This window comes from Trachypithecus francoisi, unplaced genomic scaffold, assembly GCF_009764315.1.
Source record: "Trachypithecus francoisi isolate TF-2019V2 unplaced genomic scaffold, Tfra_2.0 Lachesis_group1, whole genome shotgun sequence".
Classification (NCBI taxonomy): Eukaryota; Metazoa; Chordata; class Mammalia; order Primates; family Cercopithecidae; genus Trachypithecus; species Trachypithecus francoisi.
This window is the reverse complement of record NW_022681454.1, coordinates 80,844,519-80,865,254: the sequence shown is the minus strand read 5'-3', so window position 1 is coordinate 80,865,254 and position 20,736 is coordinate 80,844,519. Positions and strand designations below refer to the sequence as shown.

Below are 20,736 nucleotides of genomic sequence, written 5' to 3'. Positions count from 1 at the left end.
ACATTCCGTATAAACACCCCAATCAGAAGGCAGAGATTTTCAGATTAGAAAAAAACAAATAAACAAGATCCAACCCTATGCTGTCTAAAAGAAATCTGCTTTAACTATGAAGACATAATAGAAACAACCTAATTGATGTAGAACACTCCAGACAACAGTAGAATGCTCATACTTTTCATGTATACATGAAACATTTACCAAGATTAATTATATTCTGGGCCATAACATAAATCTATCTACATTTTAAATGACTTATGTCATACAAACATGTTCTCCAACAGCAAAAAAAAAAGTTAGATTAGAAATTAATAAAATTATCTAGAAAATTCCTAAAGATTTGGATACTAAATAACATCCTTCAAAATAGTCGATGGGTCAAAGAAGAAATCAAAAGGGAAATAAGAAAACATTTTGAACCAAATGAAAATGAATATACACATATCAAAATTTGGGGGTTACCATCAAACCATTCTTTAGAGGGAAACTTGTGCACTGAGAAGAAACAAACAATTAAATAACCTTAACTTTCACCTTAGGGGAAAAAAAGAGCAAACTAAAACCAAAGCAGAAAAAGAAAGAAAATACAAACAGTTCTTAATTCACAATGGTTCAATTTAACAACTTTTTAATTTTACAATGGTGCAAAAGTAATATACATTTAGTAGAAAGCATACTTGGACTACTTATACAGCCATTCTATTTTTCACTTTCAGTAGAATTTTCAATAAATTATATGAGATATTCAATACTTTATTATAAAATATGCTGTGTGTTAGATGATTTTGCCCAGATGTAGGCTAATGTAAGTGTTCTGAGCATGTTTAGGGTAGGCTAGGCTAAACCAGGATTTTAGTAGGTTGGGTGTACTCAATGCATTTTCATCTTATGATATTTTCAATTTATGATGGGCTTATAAGGATGTAATCCCATTGTAAGTAAAGGAACATCTGTAATAAAGATCAGAACAAAAGTCAGCAAACTGGAAAACGATGCCAGTTCAAATGAGTGGAAAACAAAACTCCAAAAGTGTGTTCCTCCATAAAAACCACAAATAAATTGGCAAAACTGTCAGAATTAGTTTTGTCAGAACTCTGAATACTAGTGCAAAATTTACAGTAACCAGATGAATGCCTAATCAAAGAAAAAAAAAAAACCTGCCTCTATGAAAGACAGCTTTGAGGTGCTTTAATTTATTTCAGCTCCATCTTCTACTCTCTAGCTCTGCAGGCTTCCCAGTAATGTGGGGAGAAAACAATAGCCCACATTATTAAGGTAGGATCTTAGTACGAAGGGAGCAGAACAAACCTCACTCTCAAAGAACTGTAGTTGTTTTGCCCAATGTCTCCCTGAATAAGTGGCTCAAGGGACTTGTCTTTATTTCACTTAACCTGAAATTCTCCCAGAGCTGAGTCTACTCAGGGTGCATCAGTAGAAAATATTCCAAGGCAAATGTATGAGCTGCTGCCACCTGGGGCAAAAGATAAGAGTTGGGGCCCACGAACTACTCTGGTAGGAAAAGCCAGGGAATAAGATGCCTTGGGAAATAAGGGCTTTGAAAAGGTAGCATATATTTCTGGGAATTTAGAAGGCAACACTCACACCCAGGAATGATGCAGTATCAAAAAAAGACCTGAGAACCTAGCCTCTCATCTATGACTGACCTGCAGACCCTGTGCAAGCCAGAAGTGAATGAAGGTAAAGGCAGAGCTATAAACTGCCTGGCTGAGGAAAGTGTCTTCCAAAACACACACATAGCCCATCTGCAAATGCTAGATTTTTTTGTTGTTATTTAAGGCATTTAAGGAAATTTCTGTCAAATCACTACCTCACAACTAAACTAACAAAATGGAGATTTCAGTGGCTAGACATAACAAAGACTTCACAAAATTTGTTCAGAAAAGTCACTAAACAAACAAGTGACAAGTACAACAAGCAACAATGAAAGAGAAAGAGAAAAGAGAGAGAGAAAGAAAGAAAGAAAAGAAAGAAAGGAAGAAAAGAAAAGAAAGAAAGGAAGAAAGGAAGGAAAGAAAGAAAGAAAGACAGACAGACAGACAGAAAGAAAGAAAGAAAGAAAGAGAAAAAGAAAGAGAAAGAGGAAGGAAGGAAGGAAGGAAGGAAGGAAGGGAAGGAGGGAGGGAAAAATTGAAGAGGGGGAAGAATAAGAACTCAAATGGTAACACTACAGAGAACTGCCAAATCAGAGTGACAAACAAGAGAAAAAGAAAGGAACAAAAAATATATAAAATAACCAGAAAACAATTAACAATAGGACAGAAACAAAACCTCATATATCAATATTAACCTTGTGCATAAATATTATTACTAAGTTCTCCACTTAAAAGATATAAACTGGCTAAGTGGATTTAAAAAAAAAATCTTGCTCAAATGTTGCCTAAAAGAAACACCCTTTACCTATAAAAATCCAATATAAACTTAGAGATGGAAAAAGATACTCCACATAAACAAAAATCAAAAGCAAGAAGGAAGAGCTATATTTATATCAGATAAAACAGACTTTAAATCAAAAAGAGTTTTAAAAGGCAAAGAAGGTCATTATCTATTGATGAAAGGATCAATCCAGCAAGATAAAATAATAATTCTAAATACATATGCACCCAACACTGGAGCACCCAGATTCCTAAAGCAAATGTTACTAGATCTAAAGAGAGAGACTCCAATACAATAGTAATGGGAGATTTCAACTCAGCATTAGACAGGTCATCTAGACAGAAAATCAGCAAAGAAACACTGGATTTAAACTGCACTTTAGACCAAATGGACCTAACAGCTATTTACAGAGCATTTTAGCCAACACTGCAGAATACACATTCTTCTTATCAACACATGGAACATTCTCCAAGATAGGCCATATGTTAGGCCACAAAACAAATCTCAACAAATTTTAAATATTGAAAGTATATCAAGTATCTTCTCAGGCCACAATGGAATAAAAGAGAAGTCAATACCAATAGGAACTGTGGAAACTACTAAATACATGACTATGAAACAAGTTCCTGTACAATCAATGGGTCAGTGAAGAAATTAATATGAAAATCAAAAATTCCTGAAACAAATGAAAATGTAAACACAACATACTAAAACCCATGAGATACAGCAAAAGCAATACTAAAAATGTTTATAGCAATAAGCCTATAGCAAAAAGGTCAAAAGATTTAAAATAAATGATCTAACAATGTACCTCGAGGAACTAGAAAAGTAAGAACAAACCAAACATCAAACCACAGAAGCAAAGAAATAATAAAGTTCAGAAGAGAATGAAATAGAGACTAAAAAATAAACAGTGGATGAATGAAGAAAAAAAAAAAAAAGACTCTTCAAAAAGATAAACAAAATTTAGATAGAAATCTAAACAAAAAGGAAGACCCAAATAAGCAAAGTCAGAAATGAAAAAGGAGGCATTACAACTCATACCTCAGGAATACAAAATGTCATCAGAGACTTTTATGAACAATGATACACTAACAAATTTCAAAGCCTAGAGGAAATGAATAAATGCCTGGTAACCTACAACCTACAGAGACTGAATCAGGAAGAAATAAAAAAACTGAACAGACCAATAACAAGTTGCAAGATTGAATCAGTAATAAAAACTCTTCCATCAAAGGGAAAGCCCAGGACTGGAAGGATTCACTGCCAAAGTCTTCCAAACTTATAATGAATAACTAATAAAGAATTAATCCTTCTCAAACTATTCCAAAAAAAGTGAAGAGGCAAGAATTCTCCAACTCATTCTATAGGGCCAGAATTACCCAGACACCAAAACCAGACAAGGACAGGACAAATAAAAAAACTTACAGACCAATATCCCTTATAAATGTAGACTCAAAACTCCTCAACAGAATACCAGCAAACTGAATTCAACAGCACATCAAAAAGATAATATACCATCATCAAGTGGGATTTATACCAGGGACACAAGTATCATTCAAATACATGAATCAATAAACATGATACATCAGGGTTTGTAGTTTTTCCTGTAGAGATCTTTTCTCTACAGGAGATCTTTTCTCTACATCAAGAGAATGAAGGGCAAAACCATATTATCATCTCAATAGATGCAGAAAAAGCATTTTATACAATTCAACATCCCTTCATGATAACAGAAAAAAAAACTCTCAACAAACTAAGCATAGAAGAAACATGCTGCAAAATAATAAAGGCCATATATGACAAACCCATAGCTAACATTATACTGAATGGGGAAAAGTTGAAATCCTTTCCTCTAATAACTAGAGCAAGACAAGGATGCCCATTTTCAGGACTCCTATTCAACATAGTACTGGAAATCGTAGCCAGAGCAATCAGGCAAGAGAAAGGAATAAAAGGCTCCCAAATTGGAAAATAGGGAGTCAAGTTGTCCCTTTGCAGATGACATGATCTTATATTTAAAAAGAAAAGCCAAAGACTCCACCAAAAATCTCTCAGAACTCATAAACAAATTCAGTAAAGTTGTAGAATACAAAATCAACATACAAAAGTCGGTAGTGTTTCTATACAACAATAATTATCTAGCTAAGTAACAAATCAAGCAGGCAACCCCATTTACAAGAGCTACAAAAAAAAAGATACTTAGGAATAAATTTAACCCAGCACGGAAAAGATCTCTACAGGAAAAACTACAAACCCTGATGAAAGAAATTAAAGATGATACAAACAAACGGAAAGACATCCCATACTTACGGATCACAAAAGTTAATACTGAAATGATCATACTGCCCAAAACAATACACAGATTCAATGCAATCATTATCAAAATACCAATGTTATTTTCTTTTTTTAATTACTTTTTTTATTATTATTATCCTTTAAGCTCTAGGGTACATGTGCACAACGTGCAGGTTTGTTACATATGTATATATGTGCCATGTCGGTGTGCTGCACCCATCAACTCATCAGCAGCCATCAACTCGTAATTTACCTGTTATAATTCCCCCCTACCCCCACCCCAGAATAGGCCCCAGTGTGTGATGTGCCCTTTCCCATGTCCAAGTGATCTCATTGTTCAATTCCTACCTATGAGTGAGAACATGGGGTGTTTGGTTTTCTGTTCTTGCAATAGTTTGCTGAGAATGATGGTTTCAAGCTGCATCCATGTCACTACAAAGGACACGAACTCATCCTTTTTTACGGCTGTATAGTATTCCATGGTGTATATGTGCCACATTTTCTTAATCCAGTCTGTCGCTGATGAACATTTGGGTTGATTCCAAGTCTTTGCTATTGTGAATAGTGCCGCAATAAACACAGGTGTGCATGTGTCTTTATAGCAGCATGATTTATAATCCTTTGGGTATATACCCAGTAATGCGATGGCTGGGTCATATGGAAAGGGACAGATGTTTTAACAGCTTTTTTAGATAATTGTGGATATTCTTCTTTGATACCACATCAGAGCTTGACAAGTGGTAGTGTCCTAAAGTTGAGTTGCAGTATGGACTCTGAAACAAAATTAACAAAGTTTTCATACTCTCTTATGTTAAAATCCATTGGTCCATTGCATAATTGGAATGGATCTTTTCCCATGTATGATATTATAATAGAGTGGTCATTTGGCAAATATTGGTTTGCTGAGTTATATAGATCTTCCAAATGTTGTTACATAATGTGTACATGTATACAGGTTTATATATGTACACACACAGTATGTATGTAAATAATATACCATTGATATTATTTAAAAAGTTGTTAAGTATTGGAAAATTATCAAACTTACTGTGGTGAACACAAGTTTTCCAAAATTCTACTTGTCACTTGAAAATTCAAATTTTATAATTGGCAACAAATACTGGCAGCTATTTTTCTTGAAATGACAGCTTCACTTTATTCATTTTCTAGAAAAGTCCACCAAATATTCAAATCTAAAAAAACACAATTTCTATGTCAGTGCTATGGTCTGAATGTTTGCATTCCTCCAAAATTAATATGTTGACACCCAATCACCAATGTGATAATATTAGCAGGTGGGGCCTTTGGGAGGTGATTAGATCATGAGCGAAAAGCCTTCATGAATAGAATTAGTGCTCTTATAAAAGAGGCCCCAGAGAGCTGCCTTGTACCCTTTCACCATGTAAGGAAGCAGCAAGAAGGCAGTATGCTAGGGACCAGCAAATAGGCCCTCTCCAGACATTGAAAGTGCCGGCCCCTTGATCTGTACTTCCCTGCCTTCAGAACCGTAAGAAATAGATTTCCATTGTTTGTAACCTGCCCAGTTTATGGTATCCTGTTGTAGCAGTCTGAACAGACTAAGACGGTCACTCTAAAAACAAAAAATGGTTTTCCCTAAAGAAAGTGACCAGTCCGGCTTGCAGTTCAGTCTGACGAGAGCTTTCCTTCAAAACAACCATTATACTTTGGTATACAGCAAATGTGTTTTATGCATACTTACCATTTCATAACACCAAATATTAAAGTTATTGATCCAAGGGTTGAGATTTAATATAGTTAATTTTTACATCAAGAACATTCTGAACTAAAACCGTTAAATTTTTTATATGAGCGCATGGTGAACTAGGCATTGGGCACAATGCCTCATAGTTCAGTGTGATGCCAGTGCTTTCACTTCTGCTATGTCATCAGCAGTTTACCCACCACTGTATGTGAACTATCAGGTCAGTGTCAACACAGTGGAAAAGTGTCTCTGACACCTCTTGGTGCATGGGCCATACTTCATAGACCATGGTCCTAGCCTGAAAGCACAACCCTTTGTGCTTGCCCAAAGTAATTCTGAGAAGTTATCTAATCCCAAGAGATCAGAATGTGCCCTTAATAAGAGCAGCCACACTTAAGAGTCCTATCTCATTCATCTCATGAGTATTTACTGAGTGGTTTCTCTAGGTCAGGTCCAATTCTAGGTGAGGGACAATTCTAGGTGAGGGACATTCTAGGTGGTTAATTTTGTATGTCAACTTGGCTAGAGCACAAGGTGCCCAAATTTGGCTGAACATTATTTCTGCATGTGTCTCTGAATGTTTTCAGATGAGATTAGCATTTGAATCTGTGAAGTGGGTAAAGCTGAGTGTCCTCCCCAATGTGAGTGAGAATCATTTAATCTGTTGAGGGTTTGAATATAATCAAAAAGTGGTAGAAAGGAGAATTCTCTTTCTCTCTGCCTGACTTCTTGAGATAGGATGTCAGGTTTCTTCTGTCCTTGGACTGAGACTTGGAGTGGAACTTACACCATCAGCATACCTGTTTCTCAGGACTTTGGACTTCTACTAGAACATCCACTACCAGTTCTTCTGGTCTTCAGGTCTTTAGACTCAAGACTGCAACTACATCACTAGCTTTCCTGGGTCTCCAGCTTGGAGATGGCAGATCACGGGACTTCTCAGCCTCCATAACCACATAAGCCAGCTCCTTATAATAAATCTCCTATATATTTATCTATATATATCCTATTGTTTCTGTTTCTCTGCACAACCCTGCCTAATACGGGGTTAAGAAAAGAAGCATGGAAATCAATGCAGAGGCTATTCCATAACCCCGAGCACCAAAGCAGAACAGGAGCAGTAGAAGAGATGAGAAGTCATCAGATATGCTGCTGATGTGTATGAGAGACAAGTGGCATTGAACTCCAAGATCTGGGCCTGAGCAACTATAAAAATCAGGTTGCCACTTACTGAGATGGGGAATCCTGTCAAAGGAACAGGTTTGGAGGATCAGGGAGATCAGGAGCTATGGTTTTGGATATCTCGTGTGTGAGACATTTTTGGGCACCAAAGTCTCCCTTGCTCTTCCCCTCCCTATTCACCTTGCAATTGTAGAGTTGTTTTATGTGCTGTGGCACCAGGGCCAGTTTCACAATTACACAATCTGTGCAGTTGGAGAGGGCTCCACTCTCAAGGGGATCCCGTGCTTAGTTTAATGCTCCGCTGTTGCTGTCTTACAATTCTTGATAATTTTATCTTCAAACTTGTGTTTTGTCAGTGAAATGCAACGCGACAATGGAGCATGCATGTGAATAGCCGAGGTGCGGCAGGAAGCAACACACACACTCATTGACACAGTGGCAGCTCTGGTTCTGAGTAACTGGCCATGCAGCCTAGAGCACATGTGTATGTCTCAGGGCAGTCTAGAGTGCCAGGCCCCAAAGTAGCTGGCAGGACCTGACAACACTGGCAGCTGGAACAAAGGCAGCAGAAGCAACAGCAGCAATGACAGCAGTGGACATAGCCAAAGGAGAAAGAAGGGGCTCTGCGTGGGAGCAACAATGAGATCTTTGGTGGGAGGCCTGCTTGCCCATCCTCCTCCAGAGCCCATCCCTGCAACATGGGACAGATATGAATTTTCTGGACTAAGTACCAAGATCAAATTGCTGGCTCTCAATCAGTGACCTTTGTCAGCAAATTATAACAAAATAGAAGCATATACATGGGCATTGCAATAATATATCAGGGAGTCGCAGTAATTCTTCACAGAATCTCCAGTTTTGAACACTGGCGTAATGTTGCAAAGCAAATATATGCAACCTTAGAAACCAAAATTAAATTTAAACACTATCACATTTGATAGAAAACAGTACTATTTTCATCCCAAGCTTTGGATGAACCAATTATTAATGAAGAAGACAATTTTAAAATATTTTTTATGTATTGAAGATACATTATAGAGTGCATAAACGGGGGTTTTAAATCCTGTATCTTAAACGGCCTCCACAAGAATTTGGAGCAGGAACTGTCAGAGGAAACATTAAAATGTTACTGTATTCATTTCCAATTAAAATTTAATTCAAACTTAGGTGAAACTGATTTGTATGAAGAGTTAAATCTTTTTAGAAAAATTGTTCTGAAACTATCATCAGTTCTAGATGTACTAACGTTTATATTTTGAATTGACTTATTAATATGTATCCTAGTATTGTCACAAATCATAAAATAATCTTAACAGCTCTAGAAACAGTGTGTCAACAGAAAGATACTTTGCAAAATTAAAAATGTTCAGAAATTATTTACAATCTTGCATTTGCCAAGAGTAATTGACATCATTTTCAATTATATCAATTAAAAATAGTTATTAAATATATACATTTTGATGAACTAATAAATTAATTTGCAGGAAAGTGAGCCAGAAAAATCTTGTGATCAATAAAGATTTTATGTTAATTACTATTATGTGTTATATTACATAAAAATGACACCTTTTATGCAATTTACAAATTTATATTGTTATTCATGTATCATTCTTATTCTTTGTATAGGTAATAAAATATTACATTTTATAGGTAATAAAATACTTTCAATTTTTTCCTTTAGTAACTTTCACAGCACTTTTTCCTCCCACTTTTTTTTTAAAAGCCTCTACCTGACACTGTGGCAAAGAAGTCTGACAAATTTTTGCTGGTCTCAGTGTACTCTAACCAGCAACACACATCATGTTCACCACATTGTACACATATCAACAGTACTATGACTTGATCAGGACATTTCCATCAGATACCTGCCTAAATTAACAATGAGTGATGCACAATCACAGTCACATCCTGGCTTCTTTTATTGTCAATCACAGATACATTTGGAAACTATTTTCTAAGGGCACTGATTTGAGTATGGAGACTAAAAATAACAAACCAATTATTACACATAATTTACTTAACTAATCTTTTCCATATGAAAGTAATTTTACTCAAAATCAATATTAAATGTCATTCATTTGGGGTCGAATTATATGGAAGAAACTTATTCATAATACTTACAGATTCTAGTTGGAACCTATATAAGAGTCAGACTTGTCTGGGCACATCTGCAAATAGGTGGGGTGGGTTTGCTGACCATTGACTATAGAACTGAGGACCTCAAGGGAGTACTCATCCTTGGGGAAGAAGATGTCAGATAAAACAAGCTTGTCTCAACAAAACACCTGTAGTACCTGGGAGGTAGGTATGGGGGGGAGGCAGTTCTGTTTAGAGCATGATGATTGTAACTCTGCTCCTTTTCTGTGTAGCCCCATTTCTGGGTCCCAAGGTTAAAGAGAGCAAAGTAAAAGCTGTAATAGCTATTCAACTAAACTGTACAATTGGACCACAAGTAGCACTACTGTAAGACAATTCTAACAGAGCGCAGCACAAAGGAAATCCAGACAACCACATAGTGAGAGATGATGAAGGGTTATGGGTGTCATACACTTTACCCATCTTCAATCCATTCTACAACCAGCAGCTAAAGGAGTCTTTAAAAAATGTTCAAACACACTTTGGCTAGACCCTCTTAGATTGCTCTAACAAGAACATGATTTCTCTGTGATAGGGTCTTGGGGGTGGATACCAAGCTTAAGCTAAAAACATGTCCCTAAATTGCTATGAAGAAGACAACAAGGAATTTTTTTTCTCCTAGAAAAGGTGGAGGAGAAAAGTGAAGAAATGAAGGCTCTATCCCAAACCATCAGAGTCCTGGACTCTACCAGGATTTATACCAAAGAATATTGGTATAAGTATATTGGGTATATTCTTATACCAAAGAATATTTGGTATAAAGGCACCATGACAGAATGGATGAAGCTGGTGTCCAGGATACAGAGGAGGCCAGAAGAACCTAAGTCCCCTGGAATTTGGAGGAGATGTTGGACTTTCACATACCATGGAAAGGGGCTGCTCAAATAAACCTCCTCTGTATCTCCAGGAACAGGGAGTTGTTGGCTGACAGCTGAGCTATAGTTGATGAGTGGAATGAGTAAGAGAATGGATGAGTGAGTGAAAAAATGAACAAACAAATGAATGAACAAATAAATGAATGGGTGGAAGGCATCAGGTACTGTGAAGCTAGACTGACGGATTTTAGCATGGTATATTCTTTTCTTTTCTTTTTTTTTTTTTTTAATTATACTTTAAGTTCTAGGGTACATGTGCATAACGTGCAGGTTTGTTACATATGTATACTTGTGCCATGTTGGTGTGCTGCACCCATCAACTCGTCAGCACCCATCAACTCATCATTTATATCAGGTATAACTCCCAATGCAATCCCTCCCCCTCCCCCCTACCCATGATAGGTCCCAGTGTGTGATGTTCCCCTTCCCGAGTCCAAGTGATGTCATTGTTCAGTTCCACCTATGAGTGAGCACATGCGGTGTTTGGTTTTCTGTTCTTGTGATAGTTGCTAAGAATGATGGTTTCCAGTTGCATCCATGTCCCTACAAGGACGCAAACTCATCCTTTTTTATGGCTGCATGATATCCATGGTGTATATGTGCCACATTTTCTTAATCCAGTCTGTCACAGATGGACATTTGGGTTGATTCCAAGTCTTTGCTATTGTGAATAGTGCCGCAATAAACATGCATGTGCATGTGTCTTTATAGCAGCATGATTTATAATCCTTTGGGTATATACCCAGTAGTGGGATGGCTGGTCATATGGTACATCTAGTTCTAGACCCTTCAGAAATCGCCATACTGTTTTCCATAATGGTTGAACTAGTTTACAATCCCACCAACAGTGTAAAAGTGTTCCTATTTCTCCACATCCTCTCCAGCACCTTTGTGTTCCTGACTTTTGAATGATTGCCATTCTAACTGGTGTGAGATGGTATCTCATTGTGGTTTTGATTTGCATTTCTCTGATGGTCGTGATGATGAGCATTTTTCATGTGTCGTTGTGGCTGTATGAATGTCTTCTTTTGAGAAATGTCTGTTCATATCCTTTGCCCACTTTTTGATGGGGTTGTTTGTTTTTTTCTTGTAAATTTGTTTGAGTCCTTTGTACATTCGGATATTAGCCCTTTGTCAGATGAGTAGATTGCAAAAATTTTCTCCCATTCTGTAGGTGGCCTGTTCACTCTGATGGTAGTTTCTTTTGCTGTGCAGAAGCTCTTTAGTTTAATTAGATCCATTTGTCAATTTTGGCTTTTGCTGCCATTGCTTTTGGTGTTTTAGACACGAAGTCCTTGCCCATGCCTATGTCCTGAATGGTACTACCTAGGTTTCTTCTAGGGTTTTTATGGTATTAGGTCTAACATTTAAGTCTCTAATCCATCTTGAATTAATTTTCTATAAGGAGTAAGGAAAGGATCCAGTTTCAGCTTTCTACTTATGGCTAGCCAATTTTCCCAGCACCATTTATTAAATAGGGAATCCTTTCCCCATTTCTTGTTTCTCTCAGGTTTGTCAAAGATCAGATGGCTGTAGATGTGTGGTATTATTTCTGAGGACTCTGTTCTGTTCCATTGGTCTATATCTCTGTTTTGCTACCAGTACCATGCTGTTTTGATTACTGTAGCCTGTAGTATAGTTTGAAGTCAGGTAGCGTGATGCCTCCAGCTTTGTTCTTATGACTTAGGATTGTCTTGGCAATGCGGGCTCTTTTTTGGTTCCATATGAACTTTAAAGCAGTTTTTTCCAATTCTGTGAAGAAACTCCTTGGTAGCTTATGGGGATGGCATTGAATCTATAAATAACCTTGGGCAGTATGGCCATTTTCACGATATTGATTCTTCCTATCCATGAGCATGGTATGCTCTTCCATTTGTTTGTGTCCTCTTTGATTTCACTGAGCAGTGGTTTGTAGTTCTCCTTGAAGAGGTCCTTTACATCCCTTGTAAGTTGGATTCCTAGGTATTTGATTCTCTTTGAAGCAATTGTGAATGGAAGTTCATTCCTGATTTGGCTCTCTCTTTGTCTGTTACTGGTGTATAAGAATGCTTGTGATTTTTGCATATTGATTTTGTATCCTGAGACTTTGCTGAAGTTGCTTATCAGCTTAAGGAGATTTTGGGCTGAGACAATGGGGTTTTCTAAATATACAATCATGTCACCTGCAAACAGGGACAATTTGATTTCTTCTTTTCCTAACTGAATACCCTTGATTTCTTTCTCTTGCCTGATTGCCCTAGCCAGAACTTCCAAGACTATGTTGAATAGGGGTGGTGAGAGAGGGCATCCCTGTCTTGTGCCAGTTTTCAAAGGGAATTTTTCCAGTTTTTGCCCATTCAGTAGGATATTGGCTGTGAGTTTGTCATAAATAGCTCTTATTATTTTGAGGTACGTTCCATTAATACCGAATTTATTGAGTGTTTTTAGCATGAAGGGCTGTTGAATTTTGTCAAAAGCCTTTTCTGCATCTATTGAGATAATCATGTGGTTCTTGTCTTTGGTTCTGTTTATATGCTGGATTACGTTTATTGATTTGCGAATGTTGAATCAGCCTTGCATCCCAGGGATGAAGCCCACTTAATCATGGTGGGTAAGCTTTTTGATGTGCTGCTGAATCCGGTTTGCCAGTATTTTATTGAGGATTTCTGCATCGATGTTCATCAGGGATATTGGTCTAAAATTCTCTTTTTTTGTTGTGTCTCTGCCAGGCTTTGGTATCAGGATGATGTTGGCCTCATAAAATGAGTTAGGGAGGATTCCCTCTTTTTCTATTGATTGGAATAGTTTCAGAAGGAAAGGTAACAGCTCCTCCTTGTACCTCTGGTAGAATTCAGCTGTGAATCCATCTGGTCCTGGACTTTTTTTGGTTGGTAGGCTATTAATAATTGCCTCCATTTCGGAGCCTGCTATTGGTCTATTCAGGGATTCAACTTCTTCCTGGTTTAGTCTTGGAAGTGTAAGTGTCCAGGAAATTATCCATTTCTTCTAGATTTTCTAGTTCATTTGCGTAGAGGTGTTATAGTATTCTCTGATGGTAGTTTGTATTTCTGTGGGGTCCGTGGTGATATCCCCTTTATCATTTTTTATTGCATCTATTTGATTCCTCTCTCTTTTCTTCTTTATTAGTCTTGCTAGTGGTCTGTCAATTTTGTTGATCTTTTCAAAAAACCAACTCCTGGCTTCATTGATTTTTTGGAGGGTTTTTTGTGTCTCTATCTCCTTCAGTTCTGCTCTGATCTTAGTATTTCTTGCCTTCTGCTAGCTTTTGAATGTGTTTGCTCTTGCTTCTCCAGTTCTTTTAATTGTGATGTTAGAGTGTCAATTTTAGATCTTTCTTGCTTTCTCTTGTGGGCATTTAGTGCTATAAATTTCCTCTACACACTGCTTTAAATGTGTCCCAGAGATTTGGTATGTTGTATCTTTGTTCTCATTGGTTTCAAAGAACATCTTTATTTCTGCTTTCATTTTGTTATGTACCCAGTAGTCATTCAGGAGTAGGTTGTTCAGTTTCCATGTAGTTGAGCGGTTTTGATTGAGTTTCTTAGTCCTGAGTTCTAGTTTGATTGCACTGTGGTCTGACAGTTTGTTATAATTTCTGTTCTTTGACATTTGCTGAGGAGTGCTTTACTTCCAATTATGTGGTCAATTTTGGAATAAGTGCGATGTGGTGCTGAGAAGAATGTATATTCTGTTGATTTTGGGTGGAGAGTTCTATAGATGTCTATTAGGTCCACCTGGTGCAGAGATGAGTTCAATTCCTGGATATCCTTGTTAACTTTCTGTCCCGTTGATCTGTCTAATGTTGACAGTGGAGTGTTGAAGTCTCCCATTATTATTGTATGGGAGTCTAAGTCTCCTTGTAAGTCTCTAAGGACTTGCTTTATGAATATGGGTGCTTCTGTATTGGGTGCATATATATTTAGGAGAGTTAGCTCTTCCTGTTGAATTCATCCCTTTACCAGTATGTAATGGCCTTCTTTGTCTCTTTTGATCTTTGACAGTTTAAAGTCTATTTTATCAGAGACTAGGATTGCAACCTCTGCTTTTTTTGTTCTCCATTTGCTTGGTAGATCTTCCTCCATCCTTTTATTTTGACCCTATGTATGTCTCTGCATGTGAGATGGGTCTCCTGAATACAGCAGACTGATGGGTCTTGACTCTTTATCCAATTTGCCAGTCTGTGTCTTTTAATTGGAGCATTTAGTCCATTTACATTTAAGGTTAATGGTTATGTGTGAACTTGATCCTGCCATTATGATATTAACTGGTTATTTTGCTCGTTAGTTGATGCAGTTCTTCCTAGCCTCGATGGTCTTTACATTTTGGCATGTTTTTGCAATGGCTGGTACCGGTTGTTCCTTTCCATGTTAGGGCTTCCTTCAGGGTCTCTCGTAAGGCAGGCCTGGTGGTGACAAAATCTCTAAGCATTTGCTTATCTGTAAAGGATTTTATTTCTCCTTCACTGATGAAACTTAGTTTGGCTGGATATGAAATTCTGGGTTGAAAATTCTTTTCTTTAAGAATGTTGAATATTGGCCCCCACTCTCTTCTGGCTTGTAGAGTTTCTGCCGAGAGGTCTGCTGTTAGTCTGATGGGCTTCCCTTTGTGGGTAACCCGACCTTTCTCTCTGGCTGCCCTTAAGATTCTTTCCTTCATTTGAACTTTGGTGAATCTGGCAATTATGTGTCTTGGAGTTGCTCTTCTGGAGGAGTATCTTTGTGGTGTTCTCTGTATTTCCTGAATTTGAATGTTGGCCTGCCTACTAGGTTGGGGAAGTTCTCCTGGATGATATCCTGAAGAGTGTTTTCCAACTTGGTTCCATTTTCCCCCTCACTTTCAGGCACCCCAATCAGACGTAGATTTGGTCTTTTTACATAATCCCATACTTCTTGCAGGCTTTGTTCATTGCTTTTTCTTCTTTTTTCTTTTGGTTTCTCTTCTCGCTTCATTTCATTCATTTGATCCTCAATCGCTGATACTCTTTCTTCCAGTTGATCGAGTCGGTTACTGAAGCTTGTGCTTTGTCACGTATTTCTCGTGTCATGGTTTTCATCTCTGTCATTTCATTTATGACCTTCTCTGCATTTTTATTCTAGCTATCAATTCTTCCACTCTTTTTTCAAGATTTTTAGTTTCTTTGCGCTGGGTAGTAATTCCTCCTTTAGCTCTGAGAAGTTTGATGGACTGAAGCCTTCTTCTCTCATTTCGTCAAAGTCATTCTCTGACCAGCTTTGATCCATTGCTGGCGATGAGCTGTGCTCCTTTGCGGGGGGAGTTGCGCTCTTATTTCTTGAATTTCCAGCTTTTCTGCCCTGCTTCTTCCCCACTTCGTGGTTTTGTCTGCCTCTGGTCTTTGATGATGGTGATGTACTGATGGGGTTTTGGTATAGATGTTCTTCCTGTTTTAGTTTTCCTTCTAATAGTCGGACCCTCAGCTGTAGGTCTGTTGGAGATTGCTTGAGTCCACTCCAGACCCTGTTTGCCTGGGTATCAGCAGCAGAGGTTGCAGAAGATAGAATATTGCTGAACAGCGAGTGTACCTGTCTGATTCTTCCTTTGGAAGCTTCCTCTCAAGGGGGCTCCACCCTGTGAGGTGTGGGGTGTCAGACTGCCCCTAGTGGGGGATGTCTCCCAGTTAGGCTACTCAGGGGTCAGGGACCCACTTGAGCAGACAGTCTGTCCGTTCTCAGATCTCAACCTCCGTGTTGGGAGATCCACTGCTCTCTTCAAAGCTGTCACACAGAGTCATTCGCGTGTGTGCAGGCCTCTGCTGCTTCCCCTTTTGTTGTTTAGCTGTGCCCTGTCCCCAGAGGTGGGGTCTACAGAGACAGGCAGGTTTCCTTGAACTGCTGTGAGCTCCACCCAGTTCGAGCTTCCCAGCTGCTTTGTTTACCTACTTAAGCCTCAGCAATGGTGGGCGCCCCTCCCCCAGCCTCGCTGCTGCCATTTCAGTTAGATCGCAGACTGCTGTGCTAGCAATGAGGGAGGCTCCGTGGCCGTGGGACCCACCCAGCCAGGTGTGGGTATAATCTCCTTTTGTGCCCATTTGCTTAAAGCGCAGTATTGGGGTGGGAATTACCCGATTTTCCAGATGTTGTGTGTCTCAGTTCCCCTGGCTAGGAAAAGGGATTCCCTTCCCCCTTGCGCTTCCCAGGTAAGGCCATGCCTCGCCCTGCTTCAGCTCTCGCTGGTTGGGCTGCAGCAGCTGACCAGCACCAATTGTCCGGATTCCCCAGTGAGATGACCCCAGTACCTCAGTTGAAAATGCAGAAATCACCGGTCTTCTGTGTCGCTCGCGCTGGGAGTTGGAGACTGGAGCTGTTCCTATTTGGCCATCTTCCAGATTGTCCAGCATGGTACATTCTTTAGTACTTATAGAATAGATTAGGTGAATGATGTTTGAGTGTCAGAGACTCTAAAGTCTGTCTATTTGACTAAAAATACCTTTGGATAATACTTCGATCCACTTTAGCATGAGATTTCTAGTTATTATGAGTCTAAAATATTATGGTCACCCTTGCCTCCTGTACTTCCAAGTTGTCAGTAGATCCTAATGATTCTACTTCAAAGCCTAGCTGGAATCCAACCACTTCTTACCCATTCACTGCTACCATCCCAGTCCGAGCCATCATTGCTTACCTGGATTACTGCAGTAGCTTCTTGGCTGGGCTTCCACTCTTTCACCACTTTGAATTATTCTTGACCTTATTATTAGGTCAAGCGGCATTTCTGCTGAAACCCTCAATGGCCCCTCATTTCACTCACAATCAAAGCCCAGTCCTTACAATGGCCTACAAAGACTGACATGGTTTCCTACCCCACCACTGCCTGCTGTCTCCCTTCATCCCACTGCTATTGTCCCACCACTGTTTCCTGCTTCTGCCATACCAGCTCCTTGCTTCTGCATGTACCTCAGGACATTTGCACTAGGAAGCCCTCTGCCTGGAACACTCTTCCCCCAAATACCTTTATGGCTTGCTTCCTCACTTTCTTCAAGACTCTACTCAAATGTCACTTTCTCAGTGACATCTTTCCTGACCACCCCAGACAACTGCAAAGCTGCCCACCATCTGGGGCACTTCCTAGTTCCCTTCTCTGCCTTATTTTTCTCCATAATGTATGTCACCATCTAACGAAAGATATATTCCACTTAATGGCTTTATTAATTGTCTGTCTCTACCTGATAGAATGAAAGCTCTATAGGAGCAGGGATTGTGCTGTGCCTCTGTCCATACAATCTAATAATCAACATTTTTCTGAAATGTTTCTCTGGCTCCACTAAGGGTGCCTTACCCTATAGTAGGTGCTCATTAAACTAATAAATGCATTGGTCATTCTAACTCTGATTTGAAGTCCTTGCTCCTTGCGAACCTCTATTTGTCACTGTAATGTTTGGAGCAAGCGTCTTAACCCCAGTCCTATTCAGGCAGTTGACAGTGGCATGATAAGTAAACTGTGCCCGGAAATGCACAGTCCACCATCGGAAGCCCTAGAGGCATTGCTAGGGCAACAAAGATGATGTTTTAGCCAGTTTACTGGTTCTTCAACAGTTTCCTGTCATCATTCATAAATTTGCTGCTGAGATTGGCAGAGAACAAATTGGCTCAGGCTGCTTGGCAGTCAGAGTTACAGGGGACCTTTGGTAAGTTCCCCTAAGAAGTCCAATGACCCTGTCCGAGAACCAGCAGGACTCTGGCAGAATCCCCAGAATTCTGGGATGCCTCAGCACAGGAAGCACTAATTCTCCTTTGCAGGGCCTGCTGATTAGCCATTCCCCACAGAAAAGCCCTTCTTTGTAAACAACCACCATCATAACGCCAATACCTGTCCAATACCCCTGCATTGCTTGGAATATTTACGTTCACTACCTATCTGTTGGTTTTGAGATTAAAGCAATAGTGTACCTTGGATTGTGCTATGCTTCTGTCCATACAACCTAATAATTAAGTTGCATTTTCATAATGCTTTCTGTAAGAGCAGTCTTTGTTGGGGGACATTCTACAGTGCAGAGGCTAACCTTGCCTGTCCAGTCTGGATGCTAATGTTGGATTTAAGAAAACCCAAATCCCAGAAAATCTTCTTTCCTCTAACTCACTAAAACAATAGATAGATTAAAGGAAGTCTTACTGCCTTGACAGGATAGATTTCATCACCTATTTTAGGCTGAATTGTGCCCCCCACCCAAATTCATACATTGACGTCCTAACCTCCAATACATGAGAATATGATATTATTTGGAAATAGGGCCTTTAAAGAGGTAATTACATTAAGTGAAAACAATAGAGTGGGACCCTATGTTGGGAAAATCAGATATCCACATGCAGAAGAATGAACCTGAACCCATATCTCTCACTATATACAAAAATTAATTCAAGATGGATTAAAGAGTTAAATGTAAGACCTGAAACTATAAAAATCCTAGAAGAAACACCTAGGAAAAGCTCTTCTGGACATTGGCCTCGGCAAAGAATTTATGACTAGGAATTTATGACAAAGCAAAGGCAACAAAAACAAAAATAGACAAATGGGACAAAATGAAACTAAAAAGTTTCTTTACCACAAAAGAAATAATCAACAGAGTAAACAGACAACCTACAGAATGGGTGAAAATATTTGCAAACTGTGCATCTGACAAAGGACTAATAGCCAGAATCTACAAGGAACTCAAACAACTCAGCAAGGAAAAACAAATAATTCCATTAAAAAGTGAGCAAACGGCCGGGAGCGGTGGCTCACGCCTGTAATCCCAGCACTTTGGGAGGCCGAGACGGGCGGATCATGAGGTCAGGAGATCCGGACCATCCTGGCTAACACGGTGAAACCCCGTCTCCACTAAAAAATACAAAAAACTAGCCAGGCGAGGTGGCGGGCGCCTGTAGTCCCAGCTACTCGGGAGGCTGAGGCAGGAGAATGGCGTAAACCCAGGAGGCGGAGCTTGTAGTGAGCTGAGATCCGGCCACTGCACTCAAGCCTGGGCAACAGAGCGAGACTCCGTCTCAAAAAAAAAAAAGTGAGCAAAGGGAAGGGTAGTGGGAGGGAGGGGGAGAGGTAGGGATGGTTAATGGATAAGAAAAACGAATAGTTAGAAGAATGAATAAGGCCAGGCACAGTGACTCATGCCTGTAATCCTAGCCCTTTGGGAGGCTGAGGCAGGAGGATTACTTGAGCCTAGCCTGGGCAAGGCTTGTGAGCAGCCTGGGCAACATAGTGCGACCCCATCTTTACAAAACATACAAAAACTGGCTGGGTGTCGTGGCTCATGCCTGTGGTCCCAGCTACTCAGGAGGCTGAGGTGGAAGGATCACCAGAACCCAGGGAGGTCAAAGCTGCAGCAGGCTGTGATCTAGCCCACTGCACTCCAGCCTGGGCAACAGAGTAAGACCCTATCTCAAAACAAACAAACAAAAAAAGAATGAATAAGAACCAGTGCTTGATAGCACAACAGGATGACTATAATCAATAATAATTTAATTGTACATTTAAATTAATTAAAAGAGCATAGTTGGATTGTCTGTAACACAAAGGATAAATGTTTGAGGGGATGGACACCACATTCTCTGTGATGTGATTATTACACATTACATGCCTGTACCAAAACATCTCATGTATTCCATAAATATGTACACTTATGTACCCACATAACTTGAAATTTTTTTTAAAAAAAATTTAATGGACAAAGGACATGAATGTTTTCCAAAAGAATATATACTAGCAGCTAACAAACACATGAAAAAATGCTCAAAATCACTAATCATAGGGCAAATGCAAATTAACACCACAATGCGATATCATCTCACACCAGTCAGAATGGCTATTATTCAAAAGTCAAAATCAATAAATGTTGGCAAGGATGCAGAGAAAAGGGAATGCTTGTACACTGTTGGTGGAAATGTAAATTAGCACAACCTCTATGGAAAACAGTATGGAGATTTCTCAAAGAACTAAAACCAGAACTACTATTTAATCCAGCAATCCCACTACTAGGCATCCAACCTAAGGAGAAGAAATAATTATATGAAAAAGATACCTGATCCTTTTGTAGTTCATGAGCATGATGATTGGCTGTTCACATACATACACGAGACGTGTCACCCTCGAACCTTGTGGCGATGGAATATTACCTGTCTGACA

The 20,736-nt window shown here is 39.2% G+C and overlaps 1 non-coding gene across 1 annotated transcript; it reads left to right on the top strand.

Annotated features, from left to right (window-relative positions):
- The first annotated feature begins 20,635 nt into the window (after positions 1 to 20,635).
- Positions 20,636 to 20,736, top strand: LOC117086553. Its single transcript, XR_004438447.1, has one exon. It is a non-coding gene; the product is annotated as a small nucleolar RNA U13 (small nucleolar RNA).